Raw genomic sequence first — 12,115 nt, 5'->3', positions numbered from 1 at the left:
ATTAAAAAACAGTCGAAAACAAACATTATAATATATAGTTATTACAATTATAATAAATAAAAATATTATAATAATAAACTAGAACAAAGGTATATATATAATATAAGTTAAAGTGTTTTAATACACAAGTTGCGATTTTAGTTTAGCTAAAACTAAGTTTATCATTAGACCGCATGTGTTGAAAGTTAATATACTTGTTTCTATATCCTAGAGCCTTTGAAACAAATCAAATAAGAATTTTCTATCCACTTTCACCATTTAAAATTGCAAAACATCTTCAGATTTCCTGTTATGGACAAAAAGCTAAGAAATACGAAATATTTTCAGCCTGATTTACGTTACATAGTGAACAATTCGGATTCAAATAATTTCTGTGAGGTCTATAATTGAACTCAAGCATTTCAACACGCATTTTTAAGATTAGACTTATCTCATTGTCAGTAAACTCGTTTCGAAAATAGTTGTCACACCCGACACATAAGTTAAGTTTAGAGTAAGCTGTTTTAGGGACAGACTCTCTTGCCTGGGTTGTTGATTTTCGATACATTTCTGAAATAGAAATAAGGTCATAAAGTTCGTTTCTAAGTGCTTCTAAAATTATCATTACTTAGTTACAACGGATAGTTATATTCTGATGCCAAATCAAACCAGTCTTTAAAAATAGAGTACCGACCTCCTAGAACTATCAAAATAATCTTCGCATGACTTTAACAATATAGTCTGCGTTAGCTTTGACATTTTTTAAGGAAACTGGAGGCAGGCCAGATTCAATTTGGATAGCGTAGTTTGGTGTATTACAAGAGAGCCTAAAAATACGTTTAAAAAAGTACCGTTGGACTAATTCTATTATTTCTAATTCCTTGTATCCATAAACTTCATTAACATATAAGAGAGAAATTTTGATAGTTGTCTCAAATACTTTAAATTTAGTCGATGCATCTTTATAGAGTTGCTTTTAAAGAAGTTTGACCACAAACAATTGATAGCTGCTTTTGCTACCTTCACTTTGTCTTAAAAAAAATGTGCTCCAAGATTTAAATTATTTGTTATAGTAAATCCTCGGTATTTGTAATCAGTCACTACTTCTATGTTTGAGCCGTCAAGGTGCCAGTTGAGATTAGTCCTGAAAACCATTATCTTTGACTTTGACATATTTGTCTTAAGGTCCCAAGCATCGCAATATTGTTTTAATTTGTTAGCCTGGAGCTGCAAAGTCTCTGGATTATCGGTTAGAATGACAAGGTCATCTGCATATAAAAGAACCTTGATAAATACATCTACAAAAATAACAACACCTGGAATTTGATCTGAAATGTCATTGAATAAGAGGGAACAAATCAAGAGACTCAAAATGCAACCCTGTGGAACTCCCATTTAAAATTTAAATTGATTTGACAATCTCATAACAATTTTTACTACAGAACTTGTATTTAATATAAGTTATTCATATATTCTTATGAACTTTGTAGAAAAACCTATTTATAGTGTCAAAGGCGTCTTTGAAGTCTACTAAAAATGCATAGAGATTCTTTTTTTATCAATTAAACGTCTATCAACACTCGTTAAAGCAAAAATGTGGTACTCGTATATTGTAGAGAGATTTGCTCAAAACCCAGCTTGGAAACAACTTATTTTTGTATTCATTTCAACCCAGGAAACAAGCTTTAGGTACAGTAATTGAGTGAATTGAGTGGTAGGTTAGGATCTCCCTTTTTAAAGATCATAGAAATGTATGAAGATCGGAAGCTATTTGGAATTGTCTTACCTATAAACATGTTGTTTATTAAAAGTTAAATTTGTTCTAGAAATTGGGCACTGGCTTTTTTGAAGAACTCGACCGGTATGCCACCTAAACCCAGAGACTTATTATCCTTCATTTTTTTCAAAGCCACTATTAACTATAGCATTGCAAATCGGGAATCTAACTCCTCAATTTAAGTGAATGTTAGTGCAAAACTTATGTTCATTTGACAAAGGTCTGCTGTGAAAAGTGTTTTGAAGTAAGTAGCCATTGTATCCACATCAATAGCAGAGACATTATTTCGGCCAGCTAGAATACGTTCACTTGACCAAAATATCTGGAATCATTACAATGTATGAGATTCAACGCCATGATTTTTAGGTATTGTTGTTTTTTGAGGATAGACAATCTTCTATACGAATTATTTGCTTGAAGATACAGGGACTTACACGTTTTTTCTAAAGATTTTAAGTAACGCGAAAGTTTTTTTTTCTACTTTTCCTTCTTCCAATATTTCAGAAAAAATGTGTAACTAAAGATGGAAAATTTGAAATGAAGTAGCAAGAGATCATGGAAAGAAAAGTAGTTTAGAACTCAAATATCCAAAACGAAAATAAGATTCTATGTCTGTTAATTTTAATTTATTGTACGCTTAATGTAAAAACTAAACAACAATAATTTTAAGTAGGTACAATTATAAAATTTATTTTGAATATTTTGAACAAATGTGTATCCCTTATGGTCTATGAAATATGGTTATCTTTCTAGGGTTAAAGAATTTGAACGAAACATTCATGAAATTGCATAATTTTTTAACGTTTAACTGTCATTGAAGACTCTCCGATGATTTAAGCTTTAATTTTCTGATTTTCCTAAACAAAACTTGTATTCACCAAAATTGACATGTTTTTATTTCTTTTATTCGGCTTTCGCAAAACCTTTATTTAAATACAAAAAAATGAAGTTTAGACAAAAAAGAGAACTATTCCCGACAGATTTGTTGAAATTGGATTTTGCATCAATTAAAAGCATAAAACGTTTCACCAAAAAATATACAGTAGCACTAGCAGCAGCAGCAAAACCAAAAGCAACAGCAACACCAACTTCCGTTCCGCAATCGTATGCATAGCGTACTTATACAGTATATGCCTTAGACTGCCAGTTAGACGCGAAATTTATGGCATATAGCTTGACGAAACGACTCAAAGTCAAAACTATAACGAATCGTTCGTTGTTGGCTGGCGTTGTTTCTGTGCGAATTCACTTCAATTAGAATTTATCTGTGGCACAATTCTTCTCTCTTATAGTATAGTATAGCAGCGTTTGTCTATTGTTATTTCACTTCACTGTCGTCGTTTTTCTTTTGCTTCCTACTTTTTTTGTTTCACTCCAAAATGGTTTTTATGCAAATTTTCAAAAACACTTCATTCCGTTTCCAGTACACAGTTGAGAAGGATAAAATAGCTTTCACTGGGCTTTCGTTTTGCGTTTCGAAAATAGTACCTACATAAAGCCAAAAAAAAAAAAAGTACCTCTTCTACCCTTAGCCAGAGAAGGGAATTTAGAATTAGAAATGTTTTGCAGCCTCAACCTCTATATGTGTCGTTGAATGGCATGATGGAGTTAAAGTCATGTACCGCCCACCGCCCTCTCATCACCGTTTCGTAGATATGTATGTAGTTAGGTTCCGCACAACACTTACACACACACATGAGTTTTCACAGTCACTGTTCTGCTTCTGGGTTGAAACTTGAAATTTGTTTCATTCCTCCCGAAAAAGTTACCATTGCCTTCGCCTTGTATATGACGCCCGAGAAAATTGCAAGATTTATCTTCAATTCTATTTTCTTGTTTTTATTTTTCTTCTTCTAGTGTAATCAAAATGTTGCTTCTAGCTTTTGGCCGGGAGGGTCGATTTAGTTCATTTTGTGTATAAATACACTATCAAGCTCCACAGAAACACTTTTATACTTGATACACCTACTTCTATAAATGCAGAAGTACCTTTACCTTTACCTTACCTTCAGCATAGGTACATAGTATGTACCTTTAGACTATGAGTTAAAAAAAAAACATGGAAACAAAAAACGAAAATGACGTTATTAGAGATATCCTTGCGACAGGTGAAATTAAATTGGAAAAGTTCCACAAAACCTCAATTGACAATGTGTCATTTGTGTCGGGGCTTTATTGATAAAGTTGTTGTCACAGATAATTGCATGGGTTTTGCTTCAATTAAAATAAAATCAACAAAATGTGTCGCATGGAAATGTCTTTTTTTTTAAGTTAAATGGAGAGGGTGGAGGGTTTAATAATATTTGTTTGCCATGATTTGTTGGGTAGTTTTATATGTCATTGACAAGACTGTTGTTCTTTTATCCACCATTGCTATTTTTTAGAACTTGATGTAGTCACATGTTATATTTTTCCAGGTATTCAGCAACTTGCCTAGTTAGGTTTTTTGATATGAATTTGACTATCTTTTGACAGACTTTATCAGTTTTTTTTTGTACTAAAAGGTATTAGTTAATTTGGCATTGAATTTTATAACATAACCTATAAAAAGGCTACAGCAGTAGGTTTTTTCGACGTTTTTCGCTTAGGTTTTGACCATTTTTTACGCTTGTCCTTTGGTTTTCATTTCAGTTTGATTTTTGTTTTCTAATCCTGTCTGGTGAAAACTCTAAATTAAGATTTCAATACCAATAAAGTTTGTTGGCCTGATATATCCTTTCATCTTTCGTTATAAACAAAAGACAGTGATTCGCTCTATTTTGTTACTAAACTGTGACTTTTTCTAAATGCATTGGTAGCTCTTGCAATGCTTCTGGCTGATATTTCCTCCAAAATCGGCCATCTTTTCAAGAACTCAACTTTCTTAACAGAGCACGCATTTTGATAGTACAATTCAATAAATTATTGAAAGCGTTGTAAGTTTGTAAGACGATTCGTGGTTAAGTTATAGGCCAAACTGAAGATTTGTCAATTAAACAAAACACTTAACGTGTGTCAGCTGTTTAAACCAGTGTTGCCAAAAAGATAATAGCTAAAAAATTACCCTTTATTTTCATGTATATTTATTAAAAACAAGCTGAATCAATTCAGTTGTTAACTTTATATTCATTTGATTGGAATTCCAGCTTCAAAAACTATCACCATATCAATAAACTAATCAGAGATTCACTCCCAAAGCTTCTTGGATTTGAAAAAAGGAGAAACTGTTTTGGTTTAGTAGGTGCATGTACTCGTAGCTTTCAATAACAATCAGAACTGTCTTAAAAATATCTTAAAAATATCTCTATCTTCTACTCAAAAGTTCCTTATACTCTGATGAATTTCAAAAGATATTAAGGAAATTATATACTTTTTGTAGCGTTAACTTTTCTAAAGTTTAATTTATTTCACATAAATTTGAACCTTATCTGTGAAAAATGAGTTTAAGGTAGATTAAGTTAGTGTTCCTTTCATTGTCAAGACTATTGCTAGAAGACCGTTTTCGCTAGCTAGTTTGTTATTCACAAGACTACTTGTTTTAATTTATAATCGAATTCGAATGTAAAACTAATCGATAGGTTGTTGATGTTTCCAAAACAAGTTATATGTTTTTAATTTTGTAAAGTAAAAGAAAGTCATAATTTTGTATCCATTTGATACAACATGTTTTGAAGCAATATTGAATTGAAATATTAACTCAGCACATTTAGTATTTTTCTTAACTTCGACTTTAGTTTGTAAGGATTAAGTGTATATCCCTTAAATGTCTTTATTTATTCTCGTTTTAGTTAGTTTACCAAAAATATTGACAGCAAATAAAACCATTTTTTTTAAACAACGTTCTTGGCATTTATTCTTTTGAATCTAAGTTTTATTTCAACTTTCTTGCCTCATCTACTGCCTCAGTGTGGGACGATACTAAATGCTCTAAATGGTTTGAAACAACAGCAGGTGTCCCCCAAGGGTGTATATTAAGCCCGATATTATTCACCTTGTTTATTGGTGACGTTTGTGATGTACTTACGGGTGAATTACTCTTTGCCGGTATACAAATTAAAGTTTTGCTCTACGCCGACGTTTTACTGGCTGACAATCCATCTACCCTTCAGCTGCAAATCAACAAACTTAATATATTTTGTAAATCCTGGAGTCTCTGCGTCAATACTAACAAGACAAAAATAATAATTTTGCAAAATAATAATTTTTGAACCGCGCAAGAGAAGAAGACTCGTAGAAAAAAACTGCTTTCTAAAAAACTCGCCTATTGAAGTCGTTCATTATTTCAAATATGTATCTTGATGTTTTGCTGTCTTACAATCTTAATGTTTTGAAGCACGTGAAAGAAAAAAGCAACGAAGCCAAAGTAGCTCTAAAGTTGATGTGGCTTAAGTTTTACCCTAACCAAAAAATCGATATTAAATCCAAATATCGTGTTTTTGAAGAAACTGTGAACTGCTGCATGTGCTACGGTACCTAAGTCTTTGGATATTTACAACTATAGGAGTTTGAAGCCGTGCAAATGTATTTCTTCAAACGCTTGTAGAGATCTATGTATATGTAGAGTCTGGCATAACACCTCTTTACATTACAAACCTTAAAGCCAACTCAGACTGCAAAATGAAAGTTATGAGAAGAAATGAAAGAAGCCTTCACAAATCCATTATGACAAGGCTTATGCAAACAAATGTCTCCCAGTTTAAGGAATGAAACCAGATAGCTTTTTCGAAGGCAATAATCCATTCTTTTTGGAGTCCTATTTTAATCAATGGTACACCATGTTCAAGAATCTGATAGCCAGAACTGATAAACAAATCTTCAGTGAACAATTTTCAAGAGCCTCAACAACATTATCAAGAAATGTGTATAGAAACATCAACCACCAAATAACATGACAGGCTAATTATTTCAGTAACGAGTTTTCTTCTGAGGCTATTAGTTACATATTTAGAGCCCGAGTCGAAATACTGAAACTTAACTCTATGCCGCATCAAACTGATCTTTCACAAATCTGAAGTCTTTGTAACACCGGAGAACCAAAAGACATCAGACACTTCCTTGCATCGTGTCTTCTACTCCAAGAGATTCAACGGCTGTATTTCGAACTGAACCCGCAACTCTGCTCTATGAATTACTTCATAGAGACTTTGGATATTCAACTGTCTGTAGATACTGTAAACATGCTCTTAATTACCGCAATAGTTTTCCATAACTCTACAACCAGTTATTGCAATTGAACGTTCGAACAAACTTTCCTAATTGCTATTATGTGTTTCAAATCACATAAAAATTGGTATCCTTTTTTATTTCAAAATCATCTAAAAATTTTAGAATTCGCACTTGAAGCTTTAACAAACTAAATATTAGTTTTTGTTTTATATATAATCAGTTGAACTTATGTATGTTTATTATTTGAATTTTAACTTCTTTACATTTAAATTGTGTTTTGTTATGAAATTTCGATCAGGTAGACGGCAGAATTGCCATATCCATATTAATAAAGAAAAACATTTGTTAATAATTTTTATCTTAAAATAATGAAACTATTTATATATATTTCTAATGAATTGTTCTCAAAAACCGAAGCGATGTCTCAAAAATCGTAAAAATTTGTGTTTGAAACTGCTAAATATTTGCAGTGTGGTTATTTAAAGACAAGATAAACAAATTCAACGACAAAGAAAGATATCTACGAACTCAAATCCAAGTGAAAAGTTTCACAACAGAGAGAAAATGCCCATGTTGATAACTTCACATATTAGTGCTTTCAAAAGCATTTTCGCATAATTTAAGTAACATTACCTAAACTTTTTTATAAGAATAATTATTTTTTCAAATCATTATCAATGCGAAACTTTAGGTTTTAGAGTTAAACATTAAACAAGCCCAATGCCAAAATAGTTTTTGTTTCTTTTATAGCTATAGTCAGGTTCTTTTTTAAAGTTTATACCAATTAATAATATTTAAAACGTATACATTCATCATATAAAGATAAATTGAAGTCCACAACATTAAACGTTCTTCAAATGTCGACACTTACTGAAGTTTTTTCTTTTATTAATTCTTTGAATAAAAAAATTGATTGAAAAACCTTTTCTTATGCCCTCGTAGACAAAATATTCTAGGGACCTTAAAACGTAGAGTATTTGTAATTATTTTTTAAAATCTTTTGAATTCGGCAAACTCGACTTATTACATTAACTTCCATGTGCATTTCTTTATATATATATAGCAGATTTATTTAACACAGACCATGTCAATTAATTTCGGTACTTAGAACACAAAGCCAAAAAAGCACTTATAAACAACTTATTACATTTAACATGGTTTGTTTTCGAAACACTATGACAATTATGAACTAAAAGTCTCAATAGATTCAGATAATTGTTCTTAATAAGGTGTGAGCATTAAATATGAAACCTTTTGGTGAAATTTTCGTTAAAAAAATATATTTAATTTGGCCATTGGGTCTTATATTTACTTTGACACTATATAAGTTAGGTGAAAGCTAGATTCATATCGCTTAAGTTTCTTAGTAACTTCATAGGTTCCAATTTTCAAATCATCATTCGAATATCGCTGAACAGCTCAGCTTAAGAATATTTGAAAGCATTAAGAATTGTAAGTTCAGATAATATCAATAATAATCGATTCAGAAAACTGTCAATATCCCAGAACTTATTATCAATAATCGTCCTTGGTCAATTCAAAGCTTTGTATTCATCTATAAGCAAAGCAGCATCCTCACAAATTTAAAAAATCAATTTAATGAACCTGTCAAAAATTTGAACCTTATGATTCCGTACAAAATTACCATTAAATAACCGAAAAGAGTAAACAATGAACTAATATTTAGGGAATATGTAACGCTGTTAAATTTTGTTTAGTTAACAGTATCAAATTATTCACTGATAAATATTCTTTTTTTTTCTAATTTCAAAGCCTCATAAAAATGTAACCAAATAAGATTTTAGAACAATTCCCATTAAAACGGCACCTTAACAAGTACATATGTAGGTATAGGTATGCACATAAAGTACATGTATCCTTGATGTTTGCAAACAATACATACCGCATAGCAGCAGTTCAACGACACATTGATGACACTGAATATACAGACAAATGAACACACAGCTGATTCAATTGAAGGACTTCCAATTGAATTATTCAAAGGTAAAAGTTATACTCGTAAATTTGAAAAAAAAACGACTGAGTTTTGCGAAAATTCTTAATCACTTACACATGAATACGCAATTTTCATTAAAAATATAACTATAATTGCTTTTCATGCAAAATTTCAAAGTTTTATGATAAAACTTTTACGATGAAAACCATTAAAATCTCCATATAATATAAATTTGGAATATTCTTTAAAAATTCACCGAATAAAACGGTAAATATTAAATTGTTGGTCCATCCATAGAATTAATAAAAATCGGTTTTAATTGCTCACTTAAAATTGGTACAGTGCATTTCTCTTTTCCTATCACACATTCACATTCATTGTAAGATTCAATTTTATTATTATTTCCCTTGTCGTCGATGTGGAACGACCTACAATCACAACACACACACACACACACTTGCACACAATAACCCACACACCAACACACTCTTGCTCAATTGAAGCATAATGAAAACCAATTATTTTGGCGAATAAAAACAAAAACAAGGAATAAACGGATACACGAAAGCTTCATCGTCCTCGTAGTCGTCGCTCGTCCTTTCCAGTGTCTGACAATCTATTCGTGTTTACACCACCACTTCTGCTGTTTCATAATTTTTTTTTCTCTTCTTATTTGCTCCTGTGCTATTTGACAGGAGCAAAAGCAAATTAAGTAAATTTCATCAAGTGGATGAACACAAAAATGTAAAACTCCCCCACAAAAACAGGAAAAAAAGGATACAATGTTGTTTTCTTTTATAAAATAAATTCCGAAGCAGGTGTAAATTTATATTTTGTTTCAAACTTAAAAGAAGAAAAAAAAATAACAAGTAGTAGAGATGAAAAATCCTTACGTCATTCCAATTCCTTTTTTCTGACGTTTACAACATATTTTGGTATCCAAAAAATACGACGAACAATGATGAAGGGAGATCCTTGCGTACAAACAGAATAGAGTAGAGTAGAATATCCTTTGGCACACAAATCACAAATCGTTTCTCCTCGATTCGACCCGATTTTCTTTCTTGATTTTTTATTTTCTTATCTTTTATTTCTTGAATTCCAAAACTATATCAAGATGAAATTATTTTCCATTTTCTTATTTTTCACACTGAAATTCACATGACACAATCACGTACGCGCATCGATTTTACGATTTTAGAACGTTAACAGAACACGGAACGAACAGAAACTCATTTAATCTATTTTCGTATGATGTACCTCTGGCTCTGGTTTGTTCCCTGGAAACTGGAGCTATATTTTGCACTCCGACTCCAGCCTCGTACTCGTACTCACAACACAAGTTATATCTGACGATAGCGATGGCGATGGTGATGGCGAGGACCGAGGAGGATATTCAGGTTTAAGGATATTCAGAGTGCTTGTTTCTGGTAAAAGTGCTGTATAGCTTTTTAAATAATTAATGAATCCCGATTTATGTAACGTCATGGACGACGAACGATACAACCGAACACACAAAACAACGATAAATACGCGCGATACTTTTTGTTTAATAACAAATAGCAATTTGTTTTTATTTCCAGATTTCTGTCAAACAACTGTCAAAATGAATTTGCATCACTTTGACATAAATAGGTGTATGGGTACAGCATTCGATTTGGAAGTGATTCTTAACCAAAAATGTTATGTTTTTTTTTTCTTATGACTTTCGAGCGAGAATTCCGTCCGAACTACTTCACAGTTCACGGCCTTGTTCGAACTAAAAGAGAAATTTTCTTCCAGAATCGAGGTCCTGGGAATGAGCTTGTCAACGGATAAAAGCTTCTCTAGGATGGCGCTACGCGCAATTCTTCTGCTTTCTACACACAAGATGAACTCAGCCATATGATGACATTCGATTGGAAAGTATAGTTCCTTCATCCAGAAGCTTTCGTTTCGTTCCTTCCATTCAGCTCTGCCTTAACTTTAGCTTCAGCTGGTTATATTATGATAAATCCTTTGGAAAGTAGAAGGCTTTTGAGGGAGGCGATGAGCTTTTATAAATGTCACGTGGAAATTCCGATGGTTAAGCAAATAATTTCTTACACAAAAGCACATAACTGTGTTGTATACCTTAGAGTTATACACGACTTGTAACTGTGTTTTTGCTGTATAGCTAGCTGGCTCGCTTCCATTTTCCATACTATAGAAATACCTACCATAATGTTGAATCGTAAAAGCCCTCTCGTAGGAATAAAACGGTTATCTACTCGAGTCGAGTGCTGCGAGGATTGGCATACTTTTTCGGTGCCATCCAAAGGGAGAAGCAACAAAAAAGAGGATGGAAAAATAACACAAAAAAAAACATCCAAAACATCTAAGTTATGATTTCTATAACGGCTCTAAGAGGACGAGGACGACAACGACAAAGACAACGAGAACGATGACGACGACGACGAGGACGACGTTGAAAAACGATAGTCGAGTCGGCACAAGTTGAAAAGACCCTGTCATTGTATAGGTGGCACTTGACTTGATTAGACGTCTGTATGATTAACTGGAGCACGATAAGAAACAAGGGAATAGGTAAAGTTGGTGGGTCTGGGAAGGATAAAAACCTACCTACATTCCTATATACGATACTCCATCCACTGAGTAGTATGCTTGTACCAGATAAAATTTGTAAGCTGGATTTTCCTGTGTCAATAGATTAAACTTTTGTGTTAGGAAAAGGTAACACAAAAAACGGAACAGAGAACAGAAAAAGTTGGAAATTTGTGTAATTTCTGGGTTGAATCCTGCCCGAATCGTGAATAAAATATGTAGGTATGTTGCTGTGATGGGGTTCCTGTGGGATATCCTTCTTAATAGAGCGGAATTGAATTCAGTTTCAGTTTCTCTTTTATTTTTTTTGTATTTTTCGTTTTTACTCTCCCTCTCTCTCAATCTCTCGGGGGAGAAGAAAAGTCACTAATTTTAACGAGATGTCTGTTACCTATTTAAAAACAGGCAGCCTAATACCATCATCCTACTACCTAACACTGATGGGAATTCGAAAGTTGAAAAGTATGGTTGATTTTTGAAAAAGAATAACAAATTTCAGTTTATGATAATAGATACCCACCTAACCCATACGGTGGGGGAGGGAGGGCAGAATTTTGACTTTGGTTCTTGTATAAGGGAAGCGTCCTTAGGAGGTTTGAATAAGGTTATAAAGTGGAATAAGTTTGAATATTGTATGTTATTGGCTTCCACTCATATACCTACCTACTTACTAA

General features: G+C 32.5%; 1 protein-coding gene across 1 annotated transcript in view; it reads right to left on the bottom strand.

Annotated features, from left to right (window-relative positions):
* Positions 1-10,632, bottom strand: part of LOC129947178 (uncharacterized) — a 337,053-nt gene extending 326,421 nt beyond the window's left edge. Inside the window, exon 1 of the mRNA XM_056057626.1 lies at positions 9,752-10,632. The gene's annotated coding sequence lies outside the window, so the exon portion shown is untranslated. The remainder of the gene's footprint in view (positions 1-9,751) is intronic.
* Positions 10,633-12,115: the final 1,483 nt, after the last annotated feature.

This window comes from Eupeodes corollae, chromosome 2 (genome assembly GCF_945859685.1).
Source record: "Eupeodes corollae chromosome 2, idEupCoro1.1, whole genome shotgun sequence".
NCBI classification, from domain to species: Eukaryota; Metazoa; Arthropoda; class Insecta; order Diptera; family Syrphidae; genus Eupeodes; species Eupeodes corollae.
This window is presented reverse-complemented; position numbering and strand designations above follow the sequence as displayed.